General features: G+C 52.6%; 2 pseudogenes; both read right to left on the bottom strand.

Moving 5' to 3' along the window:
- Positions 1 to 1725: 1725 nt before the first annotated feature.
- LOC147712320 (28S ribosomal RNA) lies at positions 1726 to 2764 on the bottom strand (annotated as a pseudogene).
- A 491-nt stretch (positions 2765 to 3255) lies between these two features.
- LOC147712319 (18S ribosomal RNA) lies at positions 3256 to 4244 on the bottom strand (annotated as a pseudogene; the record flags this gene model as incomplete).
- Between the last annotated feature and the right edge of the window lie 10764 nt (positions 4245 to 15008).

The following is a 15008-nucleotide window of genomic DNA, read 5'->3' as shown; positions in this document are numbered from 1 at the left end:
CTGGGACCCTGGGATGCAGCACGACCCCCGGGCCAGGTCCCAGCTTCCAAACCCTAGCCAGGCTGGGGAGAGCCTCCCCGGGCCCGGCGGACCTCTGTCACCAGTGCCCGGCCCCTCGGCTAGCTTCCAGGATGGGGGGCTCCTGCAGCCTGGGACCCTGGGACGCAGCACGAGCCCAGGGCCAGGTCCCAGCTTCCAAACCCTAGCCAGGCCGAGTAGAGCCTCCCCGGGCCCCGGTGGACCTCTGTCACCAGTGCCCGGCTCCTCGGCTGGCTTCCAGGATGAGGGGCTCCTGCAGCCTGGGACCCTGGGACGCAGCACGAGCCCCGAGCCAAGTTCCAGCTTCCGAACCCTAGCCAGGCTGGGGAGAGCCTCCCTGGGCCCCGGCGGACTTCTGTCATCAGTGCCCAGCCCCTCGGCTGGCTTCCAGGATGGGGGGCTCCTGCAGCCTAGGACCCTGGAACGCAGCACGAGCCCCGAGCTCAGTCCCAGCTTCCGAACCCTAGCCAGGCCGGGGAGAGCCTCCCTGGGCCCTGGCGGATCCCGTCACCAGCGCCCAGAACCTTGGCTGGCTTCCAGGATGGGGGGCTCCTGCAGCCTGGGACCCTGGGATGCAGCACGAGCCCCGGGCCCGGTCCCAGCTCCTTAACCCTAGCTAGGCCGGGAAGAGCCTCCTCAGACCCCGTCGGACACCCGTCACCAGCGCCCAGACTCTAGGCTGGCTTCCAGGATGGGGGCTTCCGCAGCCTGGGACCCTGGGTTGCAGCATGAGCCCCGAGCCCGGTCCCATCTTCCGAACCCTAGCCAGGCCAGGGAGAACCTCCCCGGGCCCCGGTGGACCCCAGTCACCAGCACACAGACCCTCGGCTGGCTTCCAGGACAGGGGGCTCCCGCAGCCTGGGATGCAGCACGAGCCACGGGCCCGGTCCCAGCTTCCGAACACTAGCCTGGCTGGGGAGAGCCTCCCCGGGCCCCGCCGGACCCCCCTATCCCCAGCACCAGGACCCTCGGCTGGAACCAAGGAGGGTTAATCCCAGGCCACGTCCTCGCCCCGACGGCCTGCCCGGGGAGTCCATTTTTCTATACTAGTAAGCCCCCATAGAACTTTTGGGAGGGACAGAAGTTGGAGTTAGCCCAGCAGCCAGCCCGCAGGGCCATCTGGTCACCCAACCTGCATGGCCATCTGGTCACCCAGCCTGCAGGGCCATCATGTCACCCTGACCACAGGGCCATCTGGTTGCCCTGACCGCAGGGCCATCTGGTCGCCCGGCCCGCAGGGCCATCTGGTCACACAGTCAGGCAAAAAGATGGCCAGGGATGGCCCAGCGCTCAGGTGGCCTTCGAGGGTGATGTACCCAGTCGCCCTTGCAGTCCGGCGAGGGTGGCTAGGCGCACCGAGGCAGCCGCTCAGGAGGCTCCTTCCCCCGGGTGGCTGCTGCTCACCTGCCCTGCCCGACTTGCATGGGAGCAGTGGGCAGGTGAGGCCTGGTCAGCCCAGACCATCCAGTCACCCTGCCGACAAGGGATGGTGGACCCCATCTCCACACCCCAGTGGGGCAGGGATGGGAGGGGGAAGCCCCCGTGCCACAGGCCACGTCGTGGAGGCGGCATCCCGTGGGCCTGCATTACCCCCTTTGCATCCCTCCCGCCAGCCTGGTGGCGGAGGGACCCACCCCTGGGTGTGGTGGAGGAGGGCATCTGCGGGCACCCATGCACAGAGAGACAAAAGCTTAGCTCAGTGGATGACTTTCAGTAGATGCCAGCGAGGTAGCTGCTTTTCTACTTACGAAACCCTGACACAGAATCAGGTCATCTACGAATGATTTAGCACCAGGTACCCAACGAACATGCGGTGCACTAAGGACAATGGAGGCGGCCCCCTTCCATCTGCGTTCTGGTCCCCAAGCGAGCGGCTCTACGCACCGGCCCCCAAAGAGAGGCCACCTATCCCAGGCCAACCGAGGCTCCACGGTACTGCAGTATCGTTACGGTTTAGGGGGGATTCTGACATAGAGGCGTTCAGTCATAATCACACAGATGATAGCTTCCCCCCATTGGTTCCTCAGCCAAGCACATACACCAAATGTCTGAACCTGCGGTTCCTCTTGTACTGAGCAGGATTACTATTGCAACAATACATCATCAGTAGGGTAAAACTAACCTGTCTCACGATGGTCTAAACTGAGTTGACGTTCCCTATTAGTGGGTGAACAATCCAACGTTTGGTGAATTCTGCTTTACAATGATAGGAAGAGCCGACATCGAAGTATCAAAAAGCGACTGCGCTATGAACGCTTGGCCACCACAAGCCAGATATCCCTGTGGTAACTTTTCTGACACCTCCTGCTTGAAACTCAAAAAGTCAGAAGGATCGTGAGGCCCCACTTTCACGCTCTGTATTCATACTGAATATCGAGATCAAGCTAGCTTTTGTCCTTCTGCTAACCGGGAGGTTTCTGTCCTCCCTGAGCTCACCTTAGGACACCTGCGTTATCGTTTGACAGGTGTACCGGCCCAGTCAAACTCCCCAGCTGCCACTGACCCCGGAGCGGGGCACCCTCGGTGGGCACCGGTGCATGGAGTCAGAAGTGAGAACCCCACGGGGCTCGCCCTCCCACCTCACCGGGTAAGTGAAAAAATGATAAGAGTAGTGGTATTTCACCGGCGGCCAGAGGGTTGCCAACTTATCGTACACCTCTCATGTCTCTTCACAGTGCCAGACTAGAGTCAAGCTCAACTGGCAATTCTTTCACCGCTGATTCTGCTACGGCTGTTCCCTTGGTTGGGGTTTCGCTGGATAGTAGGCAGGGACAGTGGGAATCTTGTTCATTCATTCATGCGCGTCACTAATTAGATGACGTGGCATTTGGCTACCTAAAGATCCATTCAGTGTAGCACACGTGCAGCCCCGGACATCTAAGGGCCTCCCAGACCTGTTATTGCTCGATCTCCTGTGGCTGAATGCCACTTGTCCCTCCAGGAAGTTGGACGCCGACCGCTGGGGGTCGCGTAACTGGTTAGAATGGAGGAGTCTCATTCGTTATCGGAATTAACCAGACACATCGCTCCACCAACTAAGAATGGCCATGCACCACCACCTACAGAATCGAGAAAGAGCTTTCAATCTGTTAATCCTTTCGGTGTCCGGGCCGGGTGAGGTTTCCCGTGTTGAGTCAAATTAAGCTGCAGGCTCCACTCCTGGTGGTGCCCTTCCGTCACTTCCTTTAAGTTTCAGCTTGGCAACCTTACTCCTCCTGGAACCCAAAGACTTTGGTTTCCCCGAAGCTGTTCGGTAGTTCATGGGAATAGTGCCGCTGGATCGCTAGTCGGCATCGTTTATGGTCGGACCTACGACGGTATCTGATCGTCTTCGAACCATCGACTTTCGTTCTTGATTAATGAAAACATTCTTGGCAAATTCTTTTGGTTTGGTTCGTCTTGCGTCGGTTCAAGAATTTCACCTCTAGCGGCACAATATGAAAGCCCCCGGCCGTCCCTCTTAATCATGGCCCCATTTTCGAAAACCAACAAAATAGAATCAGAGTCCTATTCCATTATTCCTAGCTGGAGTATTCAGGCGACCGGCCTGCTTGGAACACACTAATTTTTTCAAAGTAAATGCTTCAGACCCCCAGGACTCTCAGTCAAGAGCATCAAGGGGGCACCGAGAGGCAGGGACTGGGACAGGCGGTAGCTCACCTCGCGGCAGACCGCCAGCTTGATCCCAAGATCCAACTACAAGCTTTTTAACAGCAGCAACTTTAATGTACGCTATTGGAGCTGGAATTACCGCAGCTCCTGGCACCAGACTTGCCCTCTAATGGATCCTCGTGAAAGGATTTAAAGTGTACTCATTCCAATTACAGGGCCTCGAAAGAGTCCTATATTGTTATTTTTCATCACTACCTCCCCGAGTCTGGAGTAGGTAATTTGCGCGCCTGCTGCCTTCCTTGGCTGTGGTAGCCATTTCTGAGGCTCCCTCACCGGAATAGAACCTTGATTCCCCGTTACCCATGGTCCCCATGGTAGGCACAGAAAGTACCATCAAAAGTTGATAGGGCAGACATGCGAATGTATCGTCCCCGTCACAGGGATGTGCGATCTGCCCGTGGTTATCTAGAGTAACCAAAGTGGCCGGGCGAGCCGGAATTGGTCTTGGTCTGATAATGCACGCTTCCCAGGAGGTCAGAGTTTGCATGGCTTAATCTTTGAGACCAGCATATGCTACTGGCAGGATCAACCAGGTAGCCGCACTTGCTGATGGGGTGGGGGCGGGATGCCCATCTCCCCGACCGGCAACCTTCGCTCGCCCCTCCTTCTCTCTGGAGCCTGCCAGGGGAAGGAGCCTACCCGCCTGGGCGGGAGGGCTAACTGGAGAGGTGCGGAGAGGTGCGGTTGCATGGGCACCGGCAGGCCCAGCCGTCTCCCCCGGGCGGGAGAGGCAGGCCAAGGTGCAGCCCGAGCAAGACGCAGAAGTGCGGAGCCTGGCGGAGGTGATACCCCTCGGAACATTCATTCCGAGCTGCTGTGGAAATGTGCTGGGCAGAGATGGATGACGGTGTCACCCGCAGGGCCTACAGACGTGCTGGGCAGCAGCATCCAAGGGCCAGGCTCCATCCGACCCCTTCAGCTCGGGTCAGACCACTGGAGGGCATGAGCTGCCGGGGCCACTTGGCCTTCCCCCTGCCGGGTAAAGGAACTCCCGCCAGGCGGCAGGCCCTCGAGTTGACAGTTCATGCAGGGTGGAAGCTCTTTGCTCAAAACAACAGCCGAGGCTAGCCAAGCAGTCCATCCCTAAATGGACCGAGAGTGCCCAATCAATCTGAGTACAGCTGGGGAAACCCCTGGCAGGCGACCCTGCGCAGGAGGGTATGCTGGCTTAGCATTCCCTGCTTTCCTGCAAGAGGACTCAGAGAAAAAGGACCATCAGCAAGGGGCTGAGAGGTAGGTGCGTACCCAGGACTCAGGGGACCCTGGCGGCCAGGCCTGGGTTCTGCCTTCCCCTGTTTCAGAATCGCCGGACCTCACAGAGTTCTGACTGACCCTCTCCCTAGTAATCTGGAGGAAAATTACCCCCCTTTCTTGTAATCCGTGCACACAAGGTGGCAGAGGGGACCAAAGGCGCAAAAGTACCCGACCTCCTGGAGCCCTCACTGGGATTGAGGAGGCAAATGGACCCTCATTGGGACTTCCAGGGAAGCTCGGCCATCTGGTCACCTCATAGGAAAGCATTGAGTGTGACCAGATGGCCAAGGGGATCAGTGCGACCCGATGGCCGAGGGGAAAGGTGAGACCAGATGGCCGGGCACACAAGAAAAGCCATCTGGTCACTCTGTCTCCCAACAAAAGATTGAGCGGGCACCGGGGGTTAGGGGACCAGGGGCCCAGGGCCCCAGTTGGGCCCAGCCATGGAGGCTGTGAGGGGGGACCCGAGGGACCCTCCGATCTGGGTCCCACGGATAGCTTGACAAGCAGGGGAGGCCTGCATGGGACCGATGGACCCCTGTCCTTGGTCCTTGGTGGAGCAGCAGGCCGGGGAATGGGGCCTAGGGCCGGAGCACCCGACCCGGGGCCTGATGGGGCCCCTGGACCCAGCCGGGTCTCCCAAGCCTGGAGGCGCGGGGGAAACCTCCCCGGGCCCTCTGGACCCCGTACCGGGCACCCTGCCACACAGCAGGAACAAGGGCAGAGACCGGGGTGGGGAGGCCTGTGCGCACCAGGTGACGGAGGGGACCCAGGGAGCATAGGCGCCTGACCTCCTGGAGACCTCGCTGGGATCACGGGAGGCGAATGGCCCCTCATCCGGACTTTCAAGGGAGCCCAGCCATCTGGTCGCCCCATGGGAAAGCATTGCGTGCGACCAGATGGCCGAGGGAAAGGTGGGACAAGATGGCCGGCACCAAAAGGACTCCCAGCTGCCCACCCCGAGTCTTCCCGGTAGGGCTCCCACCTGCCCACGCAGGGCAGGGCTCGGGGGCTCGCTTCCCGGGGGCTCGGGACCCCGGCTGGGCCTAGAGGCATGGGGCACTTTGCCACGCCGTGGGTTGGAGACCCCGGACGGAGGAGAGGTGTGGTCTGAGCATAGCCCATCTGGTCACCGACAGAACCACCAGCCCCGAAGGGGTGTTCCGGCGTCCCGGCTCCGCTTCCCGGGGGCTCAGGACCCTGGCTGGGCCTTAAGCATGGGGCACTTTGCAACACCGTGGGCCGGAGACCCCGGATGGAGGAGAGGTGTTGTCCCAGCATAGCCCATCTGGTCACCGGCAGAGAACCGCCAGCCAGGGAGGGGTGTCCCGGCATATCCTGCCCCTAGTAATCTAGAGGAAAGCTACCATCTTTCTGGGAACCTGTGCGCACCGAGTGACGGAGGGGACCCAGGGCGCAGAGGCGCCCAACCTCCTGGAGCCCTCGCTCGGTTTGGGGAGGCGAATGGCCCCTCAGCGGGACTTCCGGGGAAGCCCGACCATCTGGTCGCCCCATTGGAAAGCATTGCGTGCGACCAGATGGCCGAGGGGGAAAGGTGCTACCAGATGTCTGGGGCCAAAATAACGCCAATCTGCCTGCCCTTGCACGGCTTGTGGGCTGCAGGGCTCGGGAGCTGCACTGCTCGGGGGCTGCAGGGCTTGGGGGCTGCAGGGCTCCGGGCCTGCAGGGCTAAGGGGGGCTCTGAAACCCCACGCTGGGCCTCAGGCATGGGGAGGTCCGCAGGCGCTCCTGGGGCCCAGCCGTGTGGGGGAGTACTGCCCTGGACCCATGGAGCTTTGCAGGTCTCCGGGGCTCTGCACCGGGGACCCTTGTCCCGGGCAGATGGACTCTTGGCACGCCGCAGGATGGGGCCTCCCACACCCCAGGCCCTGACGGAAACCTAGGCCCTGGGGCCGGTCCCTGCTTTCCAACCCAACCAGGCCTGGGAGATCGGGGAGCCTGCCCAGGCACAAGGGGCCCCTGTCCCGGGCACACAGACCCTAAGGACGTGCCCTCGTTTTCCACACATTTTTTCCAAAATTCTGCCTAGTGTGCGTAGTGGCGCTACGCAAACTACGCCCAGCCCAAGTTATGAGGCCCTTGTGAGGTCTCTCAACCCTTTCAGCAGAGATAACTTTGAAAATAAATAGAAAACATTAAATGCCCGAAGATGACCCTACCGCCATGTTTCTGTTTGTGGGGGGCCTGAACCCTTGCAGTGGAGTAGTCTGTTACACTAAATGCACATAAACACTCCTTAATGTCTACATAAAGTTTTACATCGCAGCTCTATCCGTAATGATATGCCTGAAAATTATCATGGTGGGTTTTAAACCCTTGTCGAAGGCAATCAGAAGCCATGGTATTGATCCTTAAACTAACCATTGTGCTATTTTTGCAAATACTACATCCGATTTTTTGTACACGTATGCAGTGTATCTACTACAGTATATGCCACAAAATGATGCAAGTGCAATTTTGATGTGTAATAGACATATGATATGCAAACACCTGTGCACTAAAAATATCAGTTTGAAGTCTGTACATTGTCAGATATTACACAACTTGTTCCGTCTGATAGACATTAAAAGAATATCACACACGGATGATTAAAAGAGACATATCAGTTATTAAGCAAATCGACCGTTCTAACTGAAACACGATAGTCATTATAAGAATATCAAGCCAAGTGAATTAAAGAGCATTATTAGCTATCAGGCAAATCGTACCACCTAAGTTACATGAGAGAAATTAAAAGAATGATTAACATGAACAATTCACAATACGACGCTTGCACATCCAAAAGTAAAACGATGAAGCAGTGCCACCCGGTGGTCTAATGCATTATGGCACCACAGAAAATGCTTGAACACGTTTTTTCGTTAACAAAAGATTTTAAATAGCATTGCGAAACTCGCACAACTCCTGGTTATGATAAACAGGCCAAAAGTGTATTGCCCCACAAAATAACCGTGTCTTGTCTGCAAATTAAAAGGTAACATGCAGCACATGGTAAAAAATAGGCTGTAGCAGTCTGGTACATGTCAAGCAATTATTTGTTATCACACCATAGCGTACATGCCAACCCTCTCAAATCAGAAAGGAGACTGCCGATTTCAAGGCTAGTCGCCTACCTCCCTATAAGCGCATTAAAAAACCCGGCTCTTCGGCGATCTGCAGCTACGACTGGTCTAGTGAGACTCGAAGTAATTATTTACTATGAGTAACTTACTTGCTCCTGCAGGTCAGTGCACAACATTTTTGCCACAGACTCTCTGCGTTTCTGGGGCCTCATTTATGAGGCTGTGCGTCACTTTTACGCCGCCGGTGCGTCACTTTTTGTGACGCACCAGTGGCGTAAAAAAAGGTGCCTTGTTGCGCCATATTTACAAAGTGACGCATCTAGGTAGATGCGTCACATTGTAAACCCCTGCACCACATTATACCTGCGACAGGTATAATGTATGCAAGGGGGGCGTATTGACGCAAGGAAGGGTCATAGAAGTGACGCAGTGAAATCTATGAGATTTCACTGCGTCACTTTTAGGACGCCGTTGCGTCAAAATCTTGCGCCTGCCTCACAGCAGGCGTAAGACTGACGCAGGCCCTTTCACATGGGGCTTGCCCCATGTGAAAGGACGCATTGCTGGAGTTGCGTCACTTTTGTGACACACTCCAGCAATGCGTCACTTTTGCGCTTACAGATACGTCAGAAATACTGACGTATCTGTAACTCCTTGCGACATGATGCGTCATACATTAAATATGACGCATCCGGAATGTCGCAAGGAGTGCGCACTGAGAAGTGACGCATCGCTGTTTTCACGCAGCGATGCGTCATTTCTCATAAATGAGGCCCCTGAAATCCAATCCTGCAGCAGCACCCTAAATTCCATACATCTGAGTGGTGAATATACTCACTTCATTAAAAGGTCCAGAAATTAAGTGCGACCAAGACTATGCGATAATATTGCAGCAGCCTTCAAGACTAAAGTGTTGAACATTTTCAATAACTTTCAGAACTCTGGGGCATATTATCAAGGGGGTTTATCTCCGCTTTTTTGGCTTTAAAAGCCAAGAAAGCGGAGATAAAATTATCTCCCTATTACCTAGCTGTCGCTAACACCAGTTAGCGACAGCTAGTAGGAGATAGCGACCATCTTGGGCCCCACTTTGCATGTCAGTGATATTTATCACTAATGACATGCAAAGTGGGCTTGCCAAGATGTTAGCGACTGGAAACAGTCGCTAACATCGCTATCTCCTATTACCAAGTTTGGAGATATTCGCGCTAAGCGTGAATATCTCCAAAAGCTAACACCTGCCCTGAGCAGTTCTTAGCCATGTTATCCAATGGGAGGTGGATAACATGGCTAAGAGCATTAGCTCGGTAATGCATGAATATCGCTGGTAATACCAAGGTTTATCTGCGATAAAAATCGCCGCAGCTCAGCGGTAAAAATATTGCCGCTAAGCCAACATAGCGATAATTATCGCTAGTTGTTGGTAATATGCCCCTCTATCCCTCTACCTTCGACAGATTCCACTTGCAGTGAGCATAACATTAACACTTTGCTTGCCTTTTCTCCCGTCTCTGTTGAGACCGTAGCCAGATACATCCAAGACTCCAAATCCGGATCCCCCTATGATCCCTGCCCGCCGGTAATCCTTAAAGAAATCAGCGATGTGGTTAGCCCAGGTCTCACAGATATCTTCAATTCCATGTTCAGGACTGGCTGTTTTCCTTCAATCTGGAAAGATACCTCCATCTTCCCGTTGCTTAAGAAACCCTCACTGGAGCCCACTGACCCTAATAATTACCGCCCCATTGCCAGGGTTCCTTTACCAGCCAAAATAATTGATAAAATTATGAATTCTCAATTGACCCAATTCATTAATGACAACAACCTGCTGGATCCATCTCAGTTTGGATTTCGCCGTAAGCATAGTACGGAGACAGTACTGATTAAAGCCACAGAAGAGATCAGGATGGCGATGGACGGGGCGGCACAGCCATGCTCATACTCCTCGATCTGTCAGCCGCATTTGATACGGTTGACCATTCTCTCTTGCATAAGCAGCTCGAGAGAATAGGGATCGGGGGCACAGCATTGGCTCTGTTATCCTCCTTCCTCAAAGACAGAAGACTCATGGTTGAGCTGGATGCTTACCGATCGGACACATACACCCTCCCTTGTGGAGTGCCTCAGGGCTCGTCTCTGAGCCCGTCACTCTTTAACGTGTATGTGTCAGAGATGGCCCCACTAATTCAGAACTTTGGGTTCTGCCTCACATCCTATGCTGACGACACTCAGATTGCCATAACAATACAAAAAAAAGAATCATCTCCCTCAATTCAAACTTTCATGCGTACGGTCAATCATTGGATGAAAACCCATTGCCGCAGATTAAACTCCTCTAAAACAGAGATCTTGACTTTTGGCAATGTTCAACCATGTTGGTGCAACCGTTGGTGGCCAGTGGAGATGGGTGAACCCCCTTGACCGGCTAAACTTAAGAACTTGGGAGTGTGTTGGATCCTAAACTTACTTTAATCCATCACACCAATACTATTGTGTCAGCAAGCCACTTTCTTATCAAAAAGATCAGAAAAATTCTCCCATACATTCCAGTAGATGCCAGAAAAACTGTTGTTACAGCCTTGATCCAGTCCAAACTGGACTTTTGCAATGGATTATTAGGAAACGCCCAAAAACAATGTCTCAAAAAACTCCAAAGTGTGCAGAACTCGGCCGCTAGACTGCTTCTCAATATCCCCAGAACCCACTCAGTCACCGCCGAAATCCGCAAGTTGCACTGGCTTCCGGTGGAGCAACGGATTACATTCAAGGCCCTGTCCATAGCCTATAAGGCCCTTAACAATAAAGGGCCGATCTTTTTCAAAGTCTGTTTTCCTGGTACGAACTCACCAGGAATCTTCGGTCTTCGGGCTCTAAACTTCTCCAGGTACCAAAAATCCGCACTGTGCAATGGGGTGGGCGTAGTTTTCATTTTTACACCTCCAAACTTTGGAACTCACTCCCTCTTGAGCTCAGAAATTCTTCCTCTCTTATCGGCTTTCGGAAAGGCTTGAAGACCTGGCTATTCCAGAACTAGCCGTCAGTGCAGACCTCCTCGCCCATCCATAGCGCCAAGACACCTACGGGTAAACGTGCGCTCTACAAATTATAATAACATAACATAACATAACATAACAGACCCGATTCAGGCCTTAATAGAAGTCAATGGGAAAAAAAGAATCTCCTGATTATTTTTCTAAAATCTCCCTCTTTCCTCTTCTAAAATTTTGTCATCATCAGCATCAACACTTTTTTCGGGTTTTACAGAGAAAAGCATAAAAGTCAAACAAACACAATTAAAAAAATCTCCATCTAATACATGAAAAAACTGTGTGATTTGAAAGTCATTGGCCCATGAGTACAGGGATGATAATCAAACGCTATGTCAAGAATTGAGGGGTCCAAAATATGTATGGACATCATCAAGACAGCATTAAAATACAACGTTGATAGTAAGGGCCGTATTAAGTGCAGTAAAACTGTCCATCACAACCCCATAAGATACACAATTGTGAACGTGGGCCATGTTAAAACCAGATTCATGTTATCAATGTGACTTATTATTGTCTATCAAGGTTAATCCCAGCTGGAGCTAAGCCTTATGGCAACCCTTAAAAAGCTAACAATGTACAGTACTGAGTGGCTTGGAAGCTATTGTAAAAAGATAAAAGCAGGTCTAGCCTGCCTAAAACTTGTTTTTATAAGAATAGGAATGATAAAAGACTTTATAGGTGCCTTATAAAATCTACAAAACATTAAAAAGTGAATCATGTCCTTTGGAGATTTTCCTTCGCAGCCACAGGGTGGGAGGCCCTGCCCTCTGGTGCACCGCGAGGATGGGCAAAAAGATACTGAAAAAGGTTCATCCTAAATCTTGTTAATAGAAAATGGTCATGATTAATTTTAAACCAAACGAGCTAAGGTTCAATTGATGATACAGTTTGCGATAAAAAAAATACCAAAACACACTACACTTCTTCAACTCCACGTCTTCTCTGGCCATGTAAGTTTTTGACAAAACTTCACCTTCACCCGAATCATAGCCCTACTGCAGATATAGTTAGTGTGATCAAGGGAAAGACAGCCCCTTAAGATTTCCTTATTAAGGGCATTTTCCTTCTAAATCCAAATTTTCATCCACAGCGATATGAGATGAAAAGCCAACACATCACAGAGAAAGGCCATCCCTAGTTCTTTGTGCACGATCAAGGATGGGATGCTCTGCTGTAAGCAGAGTATCTGTCTTAGAGAGAAAAGTGTTTTCAACAAGTTGTAATGCAACCTGTTCAGTATAACTCTAGATCTTGCTCCCTTAGGAAACCTTTCTATGCATTTAGCTTTAAAGATCTGCAGGAGTGCCCGAATCAGTCTGCTTCCTAGTCTGGTACCAAAGCTAAAAACAGCAGCAATCGCCCTGTCCAAATCCCCTTTCTATTGACTTGACATAGGGTGTCAAGTCAGGGCCTCATCAAACACTACCCCAGGTTAAAAAAAGTCAGTCTTAGGAATCGGCATAGCCCCTACCATGAACGGATAGAACTTGGCTGGTTTAGGACCCACCTGCATTACAAACGCTTTGCTTTGATTGACCAACCATTGCAGGTCCTCCATGAATTGAACAAAGGAGTTCAACAGAAACGCTGTCCTCTCCATGAGGGCAGCATCGTCTGTATTCAAGACGAACAGTAAACTTTGCTTGCCCACCTGGGGACAATCAGTTTTTAAGTTCAGGAGGACCTGCTCCAAGTTATTAATGTACAATTTAAAAGGAAAGGGGGCCAGAATGCACCCTTGAAGCATCCCCCTCTGGATGGGGAACTCACCGGTCACATTAAGAACTTTAGAGTAGCGAACTACCCCTTTAGTGTTATTATGGTGATCCCTTAAAAACAGGACAATATCCTTGTCAATGCCAATGGAAAGCATCATCTGCCAAAGCTTGGATCTGTTAATGCAATCAAACATGGAATACAGATACATGAAAGCTAGGTAGATGGTGCCGGTGTGGGCAACAGTGTACTTATTCAAAACCATATATAAATTCAGACACAGGGTCACTGCTGAGCATCCAGGGTGAAAACCATATTGGACCTCAGTGAGGATGTTAACATTTGCCCAACTCACTAACCTAATACCATATGCCCCACGACTTTTTCCACAGAATCCAAGAGGGAGATGGACCTATAGCTATGTGTGATATCCTGGTTTCCCTTTTTGAAGACAGGGACAATGGTGGATAAAGCCCAAGTAGCCAGGCGACTAATCTTGACTGAGGCATTCATGATTGGGGTGAGTACATGCGCCTAGATGTCCAGGTTTGAAATATAGAGGTCTGATGGATCCCTTCAGGGCCAAAGGCCTTGTTTTTGACAACCCCATAATACCTGCTCTTACTTCTTGTGCGGAGAATATGACCTCAGATTTGCCCACTATGGTTTCCTGGGCTACCCTTGAGATGGAGTCTAGCTGAAACATGACCTTGAAATGGTTTACCCAATCATCCTCAGAGATATGGGCATCCAATAAATTTGCACTCTCTCCTGCCAAAAGGGGTTGTTATTGATGCGCCATAACTTGGAGCTGTTTCCCAGGGTGCTGGACTCTACCAACTCTGGCCAGGCCGCCTCTTTCAAAACTGACTTGCGCTTCGTCAATGCAGCATTATATTGTCTACAGTATCTCTTGACAGCCAGCGGGTTTCTTGGTGTGACGCAGGAGACCTCCTACAGTCTCCTAGAGGTGCGAGAACACTCAGTGTTAAACCATCTCGAGGATGAATGAGGTGAACGCCCATATGGGGCCCGAAATAATTGGCTATTTCTCCAGAGATGCGTCCGAATGCCACCATGATGTCTGATCGTTTTGTTACACTACAAGTGGCAAACTCCCTGTTACACTGCGTGAACAGGGACTCAAAGAACTGGTATAATCTGACCCCATCTGGTATAATCAATCAATCAATCAATCAATCAATCACTGCATTTGTAAAGCGTGTTACATACCCGAGAGGGTCTCAAGGCGCTGGGGAGGGGGGGCCGCTACTGATCGAAGAGCCAGGTCTTGAGGAGTCTTCTGAAGGCCAGCAGGTCCTGGGTCTGTCGTAGGATGGTGGGGAGAGTGTTCCAGGTCTTGGTGGCGAGGTAGGAGAAGGATCTGCCGCCGGCGGTGGTTATCCGGATGAGGGGGACTGTGACGAGGGCGAGGTTGGCTGAGCGGAGGCTTCAGGTGGGGGTGTGGAAGGTGAGTCGGTTGTTGAGGTAGGTGGGTCCGGTGTTGTGTAGTGCTTTGTGTGCGGGGCTGAGGAGTTTAAAGGTGATCCTTTTGTTGACGGGGAGCCAGTGCAGGCCTCTCAGGAGGGGTGTGATGTGGCTGCGGCAAGGGACGTCGAGGATGAGTGTCTGTTGGTGATGAGAGCCTGGGTGACGGTTTTTCTAGTGTCAAGGGGGATCCATTTGAAGATCATGTGGAGCATGCAGAGGGTGTTGAAGCAGGACGCGGAGACGGCGTTGACTTGCCTGGTCATGGAGAGAGTGGAGTCGAGGATAACCCCCAAGTTGCGTGCATGGTCCGTGGGTTCCGGGGCTGTGCCTAGCGATGTGGGCCACCAAGAGTCGTCCCAGGCTGATGGGGCGGTCCAGAGAATGAGGACCTCTGTCTTGTCTGAGTTCAGCTTCAGTCTGCTGTCCTTCATCCAGTCGGCTACGGCTTTCATTCCTCTGTGGAGGTTGGCTTTGGCGTTGTGGGGGTCTTCGGTGAGGGATTTGATCAGCTGGGTGTCGTCGGCGTAGGAGATGATGATGAGGTTATGTTGTCGTGCAACGTGGGCAAAAGGTGCCATGTAGATATTGAACAGCGTCGAGCTGAGGGAGGATCCCTGTGGGATGCAGCAGATGATCTCTGTGGTTTTGGAGCGGAAGGGTGGGAGGCGGACGCTCTGGGTTCTGCCGGAGAGAGGAAGGATGT

Source organism: Lissotriton vulgaris, chromosome 5 (assembly GCF_964263255.1).
Source record: "Lissotriton vulgaris chromosome 5, aLisVul1.2, whole genome shotgun sequence".
Classification (NCBI taxonomy): Eukaryota; Metazoa; Chordata; class Amphibia; order Caudata; family Salamandridae; genus Lissotriton; species Lissotriton vulgaris.
Note: the sequence above shows the minus strand (reverse complement) of the source record. Positions and strands in the feature narration are given on the sequence as shown.